This window comes from Chelonus insularis, unplaced genomic scaffold (assembly GCF_013357705.1).
Source record: "Chelonus insularis isolate UGA/USDA-ARS -01 unplaced genomic scaffold, ASM1335770v1 contig_55_pilon, whole genome shotgun sequence".
Lineage (NCBI taxonomy): Eukaryota > Metazoa > Arthropoda > Insecta > Hymenoptera > Braconidae > Chelonus > Chelonus insularis.
The window spans coordinates 420871-436871 of NW_023276643.1; the positions used below are offsets into that span (position 1 = coordinate 420871).

At 31.7% G+C, this 16001-nt stretch overlaps 1 protein-coding gene and 1 long non-coding RNA gene across 2 annotated transcripts in view; both read right to left on the reverse strand.

Annotated features, from left to right (window-relative positions):
• KaiR1D (Kainate-type ionotropic glutamate receptor subunit 1D) overlaps positions 1–16001 on the reverse strand; it is a 472789-nt gene that overhangs the window by 154471 nt on the left and 302317 nt on the right. The gene's annotated exons all lie outside the window — the stretch shown is intronic.
• On the reverse strand, positions 5399–6066 carry LOC118070181 (uncharacterized). Its single transcript, XR_004690730.1, has 3 exons — positions 5966–6066; positions 5701–5872; positions 5399–5607 (listed from the first exon to the last, which is right to left on the reverse strand). It is a non-coding gene; the product is annotated as an uncharacterized lncRNA (long non-coding RNA).

A 16001-nucleotide genomic window follows, 5' to 3' on the forward strand; every position in this document is an offset into this window, starting at 1 on the left:
ATTCACGATGACGGGGAAACATTTTTGCTTTTTTTTTAATAATTAATTTTTTTTAAATATTTTCGGCCAACTAAATCAACGCATACTAAGTGCATTTTGTTCTTATAACTAAAAGCTATCGATTTATATGAAAATTTTGCAAATCCGCAATCACGGGACTTTTAAGATTGCCGGCTTTCGGACTATAAAACATTTTTCTCATCTGATAACTACGAAAATCTATGAAACAAATCTTAAATAAATTCAGGAAGATCATTTAAATCAGAAAAATTTTATTAATTGAAACAACTTTATCATTAGTAAGAAATTTTTTTTGAAGAATTTCCATAAATTTCCCAAACAAATCTGATTTAACTAAGAAATCTATTCCCAAAATACGTTCTTCATAAATTTGAGCAAAAACAACCTCTAAACTAATTTTAACATTTAAAATCTTAATTTCCATAGTCTGAAGAAAATCGAAATCAAATTTATCACAAGAGACTATAAAAATAAAAAGAGAAGAATTATTTGCTCTAGTAAACTTCTCATTAAAAAGAGAAGAATTAACAACCGTAATATCAGCAGCAGTGTCAACTACATATTACATTTTTTACCATTAATTTCACCTTTAAGTATAAGTAAAGGTTTTTCGTACTGCCCTATATGGTAGTCTGAATGTGGGCACGTCGAACACGCTGAGCGCGAGACGGGTTAGCGACCACCGACCAAAGCGAATAAAGTTGGTACTACAGGAGGCCAAATTCCAAGCCCTGTGCCTGGTGCTGCAAAGTCAAAATATGACATGTAGGCCTACGTACAACTGGCCAATTGAAGTCGGACTCGTAGTGGTTGTAAGGCCTCGGGCTTGTTACGTGTATCCCTGTGCCTGTTCTAAGTGCAGGTATACGCGTCCCGGGAAATGCCATCGTGAAAAGAGTAGAGTTATAATTTCCTAGAGTTATGCCCAACGAGGCGAGGTACTCAATTTCTGTCCTTCGAACGGGGGAAGCATGGTGAATCTTCGAAGAACTAACTAAATTATAATTTAATTCTGACGAAATTTTTTTTTGGAAGCGTATTTCCTTGAAGAATTACCAATATTTTGAGAATTATTTCTCAAACTAGCTTGAACAGCTTGAAGAACTTGACAATTATTTCTTAAATGACCTTTCTGTCCACAAACCCAACATTGAAAACCTTGAGAAGAATTTCCATTAACAAATTTCCTGAAATTCTTTTTAGAAAAATTAGAATTATTATTGTTATCTCGGAAATGTCTAAAATTATTATTATTATTATTTTCATTATCAAATTGTTTATTTAAATTTGAATTTTTGACCAATTATGCAATCGAGCGATGGTCTCAAATTGACGTGAATAAGATTGCCATGTCTGAGACCTATCATATTTTGCCGGTTTCGCGAAAGATAACGAATTTCCGATGGAAGACGATGAGACCGATTCAATTAAATTTGGATTTAAATTTAAAGAATTATTAAGATTAACAATTCCTGAAGAATTATTTGAAATTGTTTCAACATTCATCGAATTGTTATTAATACTATTATTATTATTATTATTATTATTATTATTATTATTATTATTATTATTTTCATCTTGCAATTCGTCAGAGGTGTCTGGCCAGGGATCCCAGGGCTCCGACCCATCTGGGGCCTGACCAGACGGGATTATCCTGCAGTTACCCGACTCCCTCAGATTTGAGGGTGAGCCGGGGCTGTAGCCGTTCAGTCATTATTTACAGTCGTCTCAGGATTCGAAGAGAACCAAGGATGACCGCTTTCTGCATACGAGCCGCGAGAATCTCAGCCTGACTACGGCAGACTGGTATTGTTCGAAGCTCTGTCAGAAAGCGGTCCCTCATCCCTCCGAGGGCGCCGATCACCAGGACTATCACGTGCGCTGTGTATTCGTGATGGACGTTTCTCATGACCTCCATGAGCTCTCTGTAGCGTTCCTATTTACTCTCTTCTTTTGCACGTATATTTGTCTCGGCCGGGGCTGAGAACTCAATGTACTATACGTGCTTGGTGGTATGGTCAAAAAGAGTAATATCTGGCTTATTGTGTTCAATGCGTTGAGGCGTAGAGAGTGGGTAATTCTAAAGAATTTTTGCTCTCCCGTTCTCAACGACTGACTCAATTTCACCGGACACATAGGGCAGCACTGGTGTCTCGTCTATTCCGTAAGAGTGCCGAAGGTGGTAATACAGCACTCTTAGGGCAGCGTTATGCCGGTGTAGGCTGAGCGCGCTAATATCGGACAAGCCGATAATACATGAAATAGCGTCTCATCTACATCACCGCGGCAAACTCGGCATCTTGTGTCCTCGAGTTGCTCGTGCATTACATCCCGCCGATAGGCGAGGGTGGAAAATACACCATCTTGGCAGGCCATAATGAATCCTTCGGACTTTGCCACATGTTCGTCGAACAGTTTTAACTGCTCGGTTGTTTTTATATCGACCTTTCGCTGCCCTCTTTTCAATTGCAAATGCCTTAGACCGTCTGGGCTGCTAGGGTTGAAAACTGAGCCGAGGTTCTGCGCTGCCTGATATGCTGCTCTATATAGGAACGCATTCCTTCCCAATAGTTCAAAGCTGTTCACGAACTTGAGAAGAGGATCAGAGCTCTCATAGATGTCATAAGCTAAGCCTATCACTAACCTCTCATGTAGACACTCCAAACTTAGTAGTCCACGCCCTCCCAGATCACGGGGAAAGTATAGGCGTTGGACAGAAGATCGCGGGTGATGACTTCGATATAACGTCATCACTTTTCTCGTGATAATGTCTAGCTCTTTAAGTTATTTTCGGAGCCATTTAAGAACTCCGAATGAATATAGCAAGACTGGGACAGCGAGCATATTCGTGGCTTTGACTTTGTTAAGGCCTGATAATTCAGAGCCTCATATTCTTTTAAGTCGCTACTTATACTCACTGCGGAGAGTATCTTTGATGACAGACACGTCCTGCAAAGGAGATTGTGCCTGTCCAAGATATCGGTATGACTCTCCAGCATCCAGATGTTTTATGATGCTCCCGTCTGTAAGCTCGACATTATCACTCCAGTTCGGTGATCTTTCTTTTACTAAGTGGGCAACTGCGCACTTGTCCAACCCAAACTCCATGCCGACTGCACTGGTATACCCGGAAACAACCTCTAGGGCTGTTCGGAGTCTCTCAGGACTTGCCGCGTACACTTTCAAGTCATCCATATAAAATAGATGTGTGACTTTGTGTACGCGGTCGGAGACTCGTCCAGCTTTATATCCAGGCGTTCGGCGTAGAGTGACAAATAATGGCAGCAGTGAGATGCAAAATAGAAGAGGACTCAGGGTATCTCCCTGGTATACGCCTTTCCTAAATGGCACTGCTTTGGTGGACACTCTCGTTTTACCAGATGTTACGGTGAAACGTGTCCTCCAGAGCGGCATCAGATGTTCGATGCATCTTACTATTTGTGGGGGTACTGAAAGGCATTCGAGCAAGTATCGGAAAAGCTCCTGCGATGTTGTATCAAATACCTTTCTGTAATCCACCCAAGCCATTGACACGTTGCGCTTGTAGTAGTATGCGTCCATTGTGACGCATCGGTCTACTAGCAAGATCTTCTTGCAACCTGTCAAGCCACGCTTGCTGCCACGTTGTTCGTTTATCTATCTCCATACAGGTTCTATTGCAGTCAAAATCCTCTCGTTCAAAATTTTCGTAAATAATTTGTAGAGAGTATTCAGACATACAATAGGCCTGTAGTTCTTGGGATTAGACAGATCACCACTTTTAGGAATAAGCACAGTGCGCTCTTCAACGAGCCAGCCAGGAATGGGCATATCTCCTCTTAGATATTCTGAGAAGATACGAGCCAGATGCTGGTGGGATGGTGTCAATTTCTTCTACCAGAAGGTGGGGATTGCATCCGGCCCAGGGGCAGCTCAGTTCTTTGTGCCTCTTAGAGCATTCCAGATCTCATCAATGCTAACTCGTTAAAACTCTTCAGGAATTCGTGATAGATGTTCGTCACAGAATTCTCTGAAAAGTTGAAGGGCTGGAGTGTCTACATCTAGCGCACTAGCGCGACCATATATTTCGGTCCAGTAGGTTTCGACTCTTTCTGCACTCGGAGGCTCATAAGTGACAGGGGCTTGCGGCTTAAGAAAGCGCGAAGGGTCAGATTGGAACAATCTGTTGTCCCTTCGCCGCTTGTACCACTTCGCTAATGACTTTTTAATGGCCATTAGCGATCTTATTTTGCCTGTGCTTCTTTCCTTTAGGATCAGTAACACGGCGGTATTCAAAGTGTGATGTTCACGTCTGATACTCGCCACGATACGCCGAATTCTTGGCGTATAAGGCCTGTGAGTATTTAAGTGATCCATCACACTCTGAATACGAGATGCACCCTGTCGAGCCTTCTTGATCTTAATTGCAATCTGTTCGATGCATCTTTTCAGGCTTAACTCAGGATTGACAGGTGTTCGTCTGCCCTGAGTAAACCCTCGAGCCACATCATAGACTGCATTGTTGAGTGCAAAAAAGTCTACACTATCTGGTACCCGATGGTCGAGATCTTGGTTAGCGCTAGCTAAGTGTTCTGCAGAGAACGTAATTTTCCGGAGAAAATTACCCTCTCTGCTGGTGAAGTCCTGTTGGTTGGCGCCCTCAGGGGGAGGAGATGGGGGTTCTGCAATAAGAGAAGGGCGGAACGAGAGTATGCTCCACTTCGGTGCGGCTGTCTCGAGTGTCAATGAGACTTCGTCCTCAGTCTCTGAAGCGTCTGATATTGAAGAGTCAGAGTATGGCTCCTCTTCTATCCGCCGTCGAGACTGAGTATACCGCACCTGCGAGGCGAGCGCTGTCTGCGTTAGATGTTGTAACTCTGGGTGTATATCGCACCACAGAATATGCAGCCATTATTATTATTATTATTATTATTATTATTATTATTATTAGAATTGAAATTATTATTAATATCTAGAGATGTTATGTCTCTCATGAAATTTTGAAATAAGCCATACATTTCTAATTTGTTTTGCGATAATTGTTCCTTTAATCTGTTCATTCGCATTTTCAAAGCCAATAATCCACCATTAAAAGAATTATCTTTTTCAAGACAATCTTCAAAACGAGTTCTCCTCGTTTCTCTCCTCGTTTGACGATGGTTCGGTGTTCTTGACATATTTCAAAACTTTAAAAATATCACAACATACAAATAGAATATCTCGACACGTGAGACGAAACACTTCTGACACCAAATGTAAAATAATAGAATGAGAACCACTAATATTAAAATTTAGTTTATTTAAAGTGACAGATTCAAATACAGAATCAAAGACAAGACGTCAAAAAGTAGCTAGTCTTAGTCCTAAACTAGAGATAAACAAACTCTCTCCTCGTTGCTATAAACAATCAAATCGTCGTTAACTAACAAACTGTCGTTAGTCAATCAATCCATAGATGGAGACATTCATACATTTTACAATATTATACAGATAAGGATCGTTCTTTCTGACCATGTTTCCGGTCTCCTTGCCCTGAAAATCACCGCCCAACTTTTCCAGCGAAATTTTTGCACTCTTCACAATCACCTAGTTTTTCTTTTACTACATCTGCAATATAACAAAAAAATAATTTAATGAGTTAAAAAACACAATTACAAAAAAATTTTATGTAAATGTTAGAGTAAATATCGTTTGTCATACCTTCCACACACTTAAATGTTTCTGTTGCGCTGAAATTAAGTTTTTCCACGCCTTTCATTTTTTTGCCAGTTCCAGAGTAGTGTTTTTCAATATTTTTTATCATCAATGTAGATGCCATTTTACTTATACATTTCTTAGCCGTTTTTTCTTCAAAAATTTTGATCCGGAAAAACTTTAGCGAAAAATAGTTATGATATTTAATCAATGCAAATTCAATTTCATCGTTAGAATAGTAATATAGTATAACAATGTGTATAATATTTACCAATGCCTCGTTTTTGATGCTGTGTTTTTTAAATCAGCATCAAACTCTTGAAATTCCTCAAGATTTTTTAATGGTAGCTCGACATTTAACGTTTCGACTGCATTTGAAGCACTTTGTTAAGGATCTGTGGCTACTTTGTTGGCTATTAACGTAATTTTTATTTTATCGACATATTTCTTCAAATCATACTGCAAGCTTTCCTTCTCATTGAGTAGAGAACGCCGAAGTTACGCAGCAAATATTACACATAAAATAAATATAAATTTACCTGAGTCAATAACTCCCCCCGTTTCTTCAGCAATCGGTCTTAATGGATCAGATAACATCACTTCTGTAAATTTAATTTATTACTTATGAAATTTTAAATAACTGAGAATACTTTACCATTATTTTTTTGTTTGTTTTCCTCCATTGAACTAGTTGAAAAATTGTCTTTGTGCATTGGTGATATTTTTCCCATTTCTTCAAGAATACTTGCTTGTGATATTACTGGTGGCTTTACAATTGTTCTGTTGGAATCATCATCAATGCTTCTATTCTCAATGGTTGTGAAGGCACGATTTAAACGTCTGTTTCCTTGCGAATAGTTTTCAATTCAAGCATAATTATTAACAAAGCTTCATAATATTGTTTTAATCGAATCATCAATTATTCTTCTCATAAAATGATAAATATATATTGATAAATATATAAATATATATAAATAAAATAAATATATATTAGTTACCTGCATAAGATAGAATTTCTACTAGATATTTCAGCCAACTGTCTTTTGCATCCCGCAACTCTCGTACATACTTGTTAAGTGTATGATAATCATCAGCAGGTGAGTAAAACGAGAATAATTCTTCACCATCTTGTGTGATCCAGCTCGATGGTACCAAGCCAATTTGATTTGTACCATCAGTATTTTTTGGTAAGAATCCCACAACAGCATAACGTTTATTCGTTCGATTATCCTCCACCTCGATATATATTAATCATATTCATAAATTTAATCAAAAATGTTTTTTTTATTTTTAAAAATTAACAGAACTCCAATAATCGTTTATATGTGAAAAAAGAGAGTTATCGATAATAGATGTAACAGATCGAGTAATTTTGATTTTTTCAAGTTATTCTACAAAATAAATGATTTTAATTTATAGGATGTTTGTTTAGAAATCTCTACATGCATGTTTTGTATAATATTTCTCTCAATATTTCCATTATTTTCATTAAAAAAAAAAACTGCCAATCTTTTGTTATCTTCATTGTCAAATCAATTAAATATTAACGAAAATAATCACAATTATTAGAGAGCTGTTATTCTTGCTATAATAAGTATCAGTATTACAATTATTTTTTTACTATTTACTTACTTTTTTTATTCCTTCAAATTATTCAATACACGAGGTTTTTATTTTAACACTCTTCAATAATCATAATCAAACTCATTACTGTATTTCTCAATGTTAAGACGAAAAAATTAGACACGCACAAACTGGTAAGTCACAATAACACAAATGAACTATAATGTTAAATGCACACACACACACACCTACTCGATACACTTGGCGTTACTGGATGAGAGAATGTAAACACTAGAATATCACCGCGAGTATAATGTTCTCTGTATATAAATATATTACTCGTATATCAGTGTAACACAGCCACTTACACATATACATTGATTTATCAACACTAAATACACTCGAATTTTTGTTTCTTCCTGGGAAAAATATTTTAAATATTATTAGACACAATTAGATACAATTAGACATAAATTTATAAAAAAAGATATGGATTACAAGACTTTTAGATATAATTATATTTATTTAAATATAACTAGACCTAAATAGATATTATTAGACATAATAAAAAATACAAAAATATATAACATCAGATCAAACACGATAAATTTTGATTTTATTAGATCTCAGTATACTTACATAGATATTATAAGATTAACTTAGATATTTTTAGACTAACCTATATATTTAGAAATATAGAATGTTAGACATAATAATATAACTTTAGATATTTCTAGATCTATTTATACTTTAATAAATGTAATTTGATCCATTTAGATATATTTATACTTTAATGAATATAATTCGATCTATTCAGATATTATTAGACTAATTCTCACATTCGGGAATATAATTTCAAGTACAGTAAGATAAGTTTTGATATATTTAGATCTAATTATATCTTAATAGATATAAATAAATCGATGTAAATTCAAATGTATTGCATCTTAATATTATAAGATGCAATACATTCGCTCTTTATCTTTTAATATTATAAGTTTTGAGGCGACACTGTCATTGTTCAAATCAATTTTTAAAAGATAATGCTTTATAAGAAAAAAGGAAATCGAGGAAATTAGTGTCTTTGAATTAAAACTGTAAAAAATTATATAACTTTATTTTCGAAATCACAATAATTTATTCTCTTCCATTACACGTATTCACAGAACTTTATTCAAATTATTAGGTCGCTTACAAATATATTTAAAAATTTTAATTACATAAAATATACATGTAATGTCCTTTTTTCTAATATATAAATATTATTTTTTCTCTGTAAATGGTAAAATATGTAATACAACTGTATCAGTTCCATTATGACGAAACAGTTCATGATATTCAATGTTGAATGGTTTGAGTATAAAATCTAGTTCATTATGAATATTGATAAAAATTTGAATGGCTTCGTATATTAATTCATTGTTAGCATTAATTTCAATAGTATGGCTGTTACTCATAGTTGCACATAAAATCAAATAAGCATGAAATGCTCCACTCCGAAGCCGTAAAAGCTATTACAGGTAATCAATTAATTGAATTTTTTTTTATTTATTCTAATCATGATTGAATAATAAATTATTTGTTGGTTAACTAGGTTGATTATTCATACTCAATTTCATTATTTATTCACTTTTTTCATGTAATTATATATTATATTATTTATATGTTTTTTTTCTAATTTTCTTTATAGATTGTATGAAAAAAATAGCGAAATCAAAAGGATGGAAGATCCCGACTCAAAAAAAGGTCGACATAGTCATGACTGTGAAGCTAAACGAAATGAAAAAAATCCGAGGTCAACGACCACTAATTAAACCCTTAAGTATAACATTTTATATTCAATATTCATATTATTAACAATGAACATTGAACATTATTTTGTTTAAAAGAGTTATATCAAAACTCAATAAATTTTTATAATTATTATTAATATATTTTTTAGAAAGTGTGAACTTGAATTTATAGAGATTGTTTGTTTAAAAGAGTTATATTTAGCTGATAATCGTAAATTTGGAGAGTCTTGTCAATATCTAAGAGTGGAGTAGAGATATTTCTCAAAATAAATATTGTTTTTTCTGATTTTTACGTGATGTTAAGAACTCCAAAACGTATATTTAAAAATTAAAAAAAATTTTAACAGATCTTTTCATATCTAAATAGATAAAATCAAAATATATATTATTAAATCTACTTAGATATAATTTTACATATTTAGATATAATTATTTATTTTTAGATATCTTTAGATCAAAATTTATCTTCATCTGTCAGTCTCATAATACAGATAAAATTAAATCAAATTAGATCTGAAATTTTGGATATAATGATATCTAAAATTGTTTTCCCAGGTTGAATAATAAATATTAGTATAAAATTAAAGATTATTTGAGAAAAACATACACAACTCTTATTTTTAAATTTTTATGAATCAAATGATTCATGAAGTAAAGATACAATACACACTTTATCATTGTAGTTTAAACGAACACATTCATTATTACTTTTTTTCTTATTGAGAATAACTCTTTTAAATCAGAAAATCTGTCTCCCATAATGATTCCAACATCAATTGATCATGTAGGATATTGAATGAACTATCAGGATTTATCATTTTACGCCCTAAAATAGAAAAGTTATCCATTTGACAAGGCGTTTTTTTTTTCATTCTTTACCAACAAAATCTTATCAATTATAACGACTGCATTGTTACTTTAGTTTCGACAATTAAAATGTTATGACATATTAAAGTGTGAACAATAAGAGTTATTTTAAATAAATAATGTTTTTAATTATTGATCATTTTATTAATGATATTAAGTGATTGGATTTAAATTATAATATGGATTTAAATATCAAAAGTAAGTCTTAATATTACCGATACCATGGTCGAAATAGTAACGTGCCAGCCTGGTGCACTATAGGTAGCGGGTTCAATTTTCGGCCGAAACAAAACCCATCTATGAAATAATCTTTTTTCAGACCACGATGGGCGGGGGGCTTTTTAGAAGTCAGTCAACGGTGTAAACTATTGTGCTGATGACTGAATAGTATAAAAAATACTATTGCTGCTACGATGCCCTTGAGGAACCAGATGATACTTTATTGTACATATCCTTACTAGAGCGAGAGGCTCTGCACAGGTGGACCTGGAAATTCTTTACTCTCTCGTTATCTTAAGCTGATGATGACGAAACCAAGAACCCCTGAGGTAACCAGTGAAATCTCTGAGGGCAAGCGATTACTTGTGGAACTAGAACGACCTCTATGGTTAGCACTGGACCTATAGATCTTGCCTAGCTGATGCTGAAAAACTGGAGAGTCACGGGAAGGCTGCACGGAAAAAAGAAGGCTTAAACTTTAAAAAAAATTATAAGGTTTTCACATAAAAAATGCTGTGCTAGCTTTGTAATTTAGAAACAGCTAGAACTTATAAAATTATTTGTAAATGTTTATAAAAATTTATACATAAAGATAATGCAAAAATTACTAAGTATGTAAGAAAAATTGTTTCTCCAATGATTTAATTTTTTTTATGCTTTTGAAAAAAATGACAAAGTATTTTATAAAGATTACTTTGAAGAAATAAAAGATTAGCCTTACTGCTATTAATTTTTTACTGTATACTTAGTAAATATTACAATATGCTAACTAAATAATTGTATGTATACTTTATAGCTTATAATCAAAGTACGATGAATTCTATAATGTGCTATTGAATTTTTTATAAGAAATTTTATAATTCTTTTATAAATATATTTTAAGATATAACGTAATATTTACTATGTACTAGATGATGAGTATGTACAACTAAGAAACAATTTTACTAACTTTTTAACATTTAATAAATGCTAAATTAAATTAAATGTTAAGACTATATGCAGATTTGGTTTATGTATAAATTAATTTGTATGAACCAATTCTGTGTATAATTCTTAACTTTGAGTAGAATTTCTTTTTAATTGTACAGATATTATATAAAAATTCATAAACTTCAATAAGTACATATATATATATATATATGGGTTTATAAATAAATTACAACAAACAATGTTCACTTTAAAACAAAATTTTATTAAGACTTACTGTCAGTGAAAATAAAATCATAGATTCAAAACCATTTCTTACAAACATAAATATTCCCATCTCCAAGTCGTGTTCTATGTGTGAATATCGAGAATCGGATATCATGCCAATAAAATAGTTTATAATTATTCTCACAATGAAGTTCTTTAAATGCTTGAAAATGTTCAGAATAATGACATACTAGTTCTCTATAAAACCATAAAAGGCTTCAACGTCTCACTTCTGTAAGATATCTATCAAACATACAGCAATGTTCGTTCAATACCAGGACTAGCACATAGCCATAAATTAAAATTGTGATCTTGTTTAAGTTCGTGGGTGATAAACGTTTTCTTTGCAGTACCTAGAATTATTTTTGGCTGATTACTATTATTTTTTAGAAATCTATAATTTAGAGTCAATTTTTCTCTCATAGCTATTGTATAAGAGATATTTTTACGGTTTATTGATATATGTGCAGTAATTTTACTCGATCTATGCTTTCTTTCAAAATTCATAGAAGCAACGTGCCAAAGCGGACCCAATAATTTCATAACTCTAGGATAGTGTGTAAGAAAGTGATGCTTCAGTTTAAATGATTTAGGAATCAATTCTTGTAACGTAAATAAATATTTGGATATAAGACAATCAAGATAATTATGACATTTAAAATTGAAGATATTTAGATGTAACACAAAAGATAATTTGATTTAATAATTTTATTGATTTCCAATGTTCATCATACACTGGAATTAAATGACCGATAATCATTAGCAAATTTTTAATTAAGCAAAACATTTCACTAGCTGTCATGGTGTATAAATTATCATCTGTTAAATTAGATGGTTTATTTCGTGCATCATTAACATTATAATTATGACCACGTACAAGTGAATTAAAATCATTTAGAGTAAAATATGGATCTTTTTTATGAATGTAAAAATGTAAAATGTTTCCTAAGTCATATTCCGCTACACCTTCTAGAAGATCATGCATTAAATCAACAACAACATTCTCTGTAAAGTAAAAATCTGGCAAATCTTCCAATACTGATTGTTTAACAATTCCTCTTGCCCTAGCAATAAGGTCTTCCTCATAACTTTTTTTAGTACGTAGAATGCAGTTATATTCATTGAACACGTTGTCTATATCATTACGATTTGTGTAACAAAAGCGACAAAAATTTTTTGCATTGAAGTTTTGGACTAAGCTAAACAGCTGATGTAGTGCTAAGTTATCACCTACTATTGTAATAAACTTGAAATAAATTTTTTCCACCTGACCTTCTATATTAATTTCTATTCCATTTATTTCTAATTGTTTTAATGTTTCAATTGCCGGACGATATACTTCAGGATTTTCTCGATCAAGAGAATTAAATAGACCGAAAAGAAAAATTTTATGTTTTTTGAAAAGAATCCTCTATTCCACTTCGATCTTTTTCATTTTCATCTGGTATTGTATGATCCCTATTCTCAGGTATTTTGTTAAAAACGCCTATATCGCTATCAAAAAAGGACTAAGAAGAATTTTTTTTTGGTATACATTCTGAAGCATCTCGATTATTAATATAAGAATTATAGAGCACACTTGGAGTTACATTAGGATCTTGATGATCTCGTTTTCTATGTTTCCAAAAACAATAATACTTGGAAAAACTTCGCAAACAATTATTTTCATAACGTCTAAAAATATTAGAATGAAAATGCGCAATTTTTACAGGAATTAATAAATTATCATCAGTTGAAAATTTTTCACCGCAATCGTAACAAATAAACATTTTGTATATTATGAATGTAAACTTATAAAATAAAATATTAAATTTTGTAGTTAAAATTTTAAACTTTTTAATATTCGTTTCATATTTATAAGAATGTGATACAAAATCTGATAAAATTTAAACTTTAAACAAAATTTCGCAATCTTGCCACACAAAATAAATATTTCGAAAAGAAGACAGATGTAAATTCAATCAGTACTTATCGAGTCTTGATGATTTCTAGGATCAGAGTCTTCACTGTTTCAGGTATATCATCTCCATTTGAAGTAATTTTAAATCCAATATATTGCAGGAATAACCACGTATTTAAAGCTGCATCTGGATAACGACAGTCCACAGCATAAAAAATTTTTCCAAGAGCAATAATTGTATTTATAGTAGTTTTAGTTCGGTATCGAACATCATTTACTTGAACATAAGCATCTTCTACATTGGGTGAACTATCAACAAGAATTGCCAATGGTTGAAGTGTCTAATGACCACTCAAAAGTCCCTTTCTTTTTTCCAACTCCACATCTATCGTAGCCACATTCTTCAGATAAAGAATTATTTTAGTTAGTTGTTATTATAAATAACTATATTTTTTGAATGAATATATTAGTTACCGGCACAAGCATAAAAATGTTTCTTGACTTTCAAGAAGAGTTGCAGGACGTTCCTTTATAGTTCTGGATCTTTTTGCTCCTTTTACTACTTTATGTTGATCAGTGGGAAGGTCTATATAAGCTCTTGACATAAGTGTTGGTAAAAAGTGAAATATTATTGCATCAGTATTGTCTGCAATCCAAAAATATTAATCAATCGTGAACCTTATCCAAGGAAAAAACTTTTTTAAATTGTAATAAAATGAATTATGTACCACTGTTGTTTGTTGAATCAATCTTAGAAATTAATAGTATGTCTTCACGTGAAGTAATTTTTTTATTTTTTTTAATTAAATCAATGAGTTTAGATTTTATAATCAGCCAATTGGAGAGAAATGCATTTTCCTTACCAGGAAACAATTGAGCAAAATCTTGTTCAATCTGTACATCAATTGAATATTAAAAATTTGCAATTTTATTTGTTTTAGAAAAATAACTTACCAATGAATATCCAATGTCAGATTTTAGACATGGAAAAGTTTCATAGTATTGAAATACATCAATTTGATCTTTTTTTTGATAACTTTTGTCTCTGTTTAAATGTCGTGGACCAGTATTGTTTTATTGTGGACATCGGTTCTGTATTTGTTTTTAAAAATTGTAATTTTTTTTGTACTTCTGAAAATCATAATGAATTAATATTATAACACTTGATTACTTTTGTTTGATTAATTTCGCAAATATTACCTTCCACATTTTCATCTGCAGATTCATCGCGTTGTTTAGAAGTGTTTGTTGATATTATTTTCTTAGATACAGAATCGTCAGGTCATTTGTTTTTTTAATAAGTGTAGTGATTGTATAGTTTAGCCTTAGGACCAACTGCTACACCGTTACTTGATACAGAGTAAGGAATGTAATAAACAGAACGTCGTTCATTAGGAAAAAGATGTTTTATAGCTTTGGTGTATGTTAAAAAAGTTTTTTTGTCAATTGTAAAATTAAGCGAACTATAAACAGTCTGCTTTTGCAACTTTTAAAATTAAATTTATAATTAAAATAAATAAACCTTACGGGAATTGAGACGCTCCTAAACTTGCGCCATGTTTAGCTATAGTTTTCTTGAGTTCATGATCAATGATTCGATGAACAAGTTGATTCCGTTGTGAATTACTTATTAATTGACCATCATTCTTATGAGCACTAAGAATTCCATGTCCTTCAGGGGTTTCTTTCAAAATTTCTTCTAAATTCTGAAAATTTTGTTGTTAAAATAATTTTCATGATGAACTACTAGAGCATTACGTACATTATGACGTATTATGTTTTATAATGAATCGATGAATGTTCATAATTCCAACTAAAAGTTATTTAGAAATAAATATATGTATAAATTATCGTACCAATTAAGTAACATCTTCATTGGTGATTATTTCACCAGCATCTTCATCACCATCATCCGAAAATATTGATGAATTTAAATCTAGTAGAGCATCAGATGGTTTTTGAACCAGTTGTTGACTGCTATGATTATCAGTTAGTGACACTTCCCCTTGACATGGGTTAAGAACATGATACAAAAGACGAGGTTGATTAACGCTATTGGATGATACTCGTAAAGGTTGCAATTCAGAAAAAACAGGTGTTTCTTTATTGACTGAGGTAATAAAGTCCGTATTTAAAGAAACATTCGGCTCTACTTGGTATATATTTACAGAATTGCTTGCTCCAGTATTGAATCTATCAATTGACTATAAAATAAAATCGCGATATTAATACAACGTTGGATTAATTATTTGGAAACACAACTTAAGTAAACTCCAGTCAAACAAAAAATAAATAAAATTATACAACACGTTAATGTCAGAAGAATTTCATGTACGTAATCGTTAGATATTCTATTTTATTATATATTTAAATATAAAGTAGTTTTTATACATGTGAAATTTTATAATAATTGATTTATTAATATAATTGTGATGTAATAAATTCTTCTGTTAGCATGGTATAATTATAAGTGATAGGAAAACATTACAAATAGAAAGTATACCTGACTTTGTTCGAGGAAAAGCCTGGTTTCATGTAATATATTTTGAAATTGATAAAAATCATTCTCATTTGGGAATATAATGTTCAAATTAATATTATTTAAATCTACATTATAAGGATGTAACCCGTGTGCTATAAAGGATGAAAATGATAAATAATAAAATTATAAATTAGTAAGCATTTATTTTGATTAAACAAAAAGTAATTACGTAAAAATCATTATAATTTAAAAAAAAAGTTTTCTTGATCCTATGTCTGATGATATTTAAA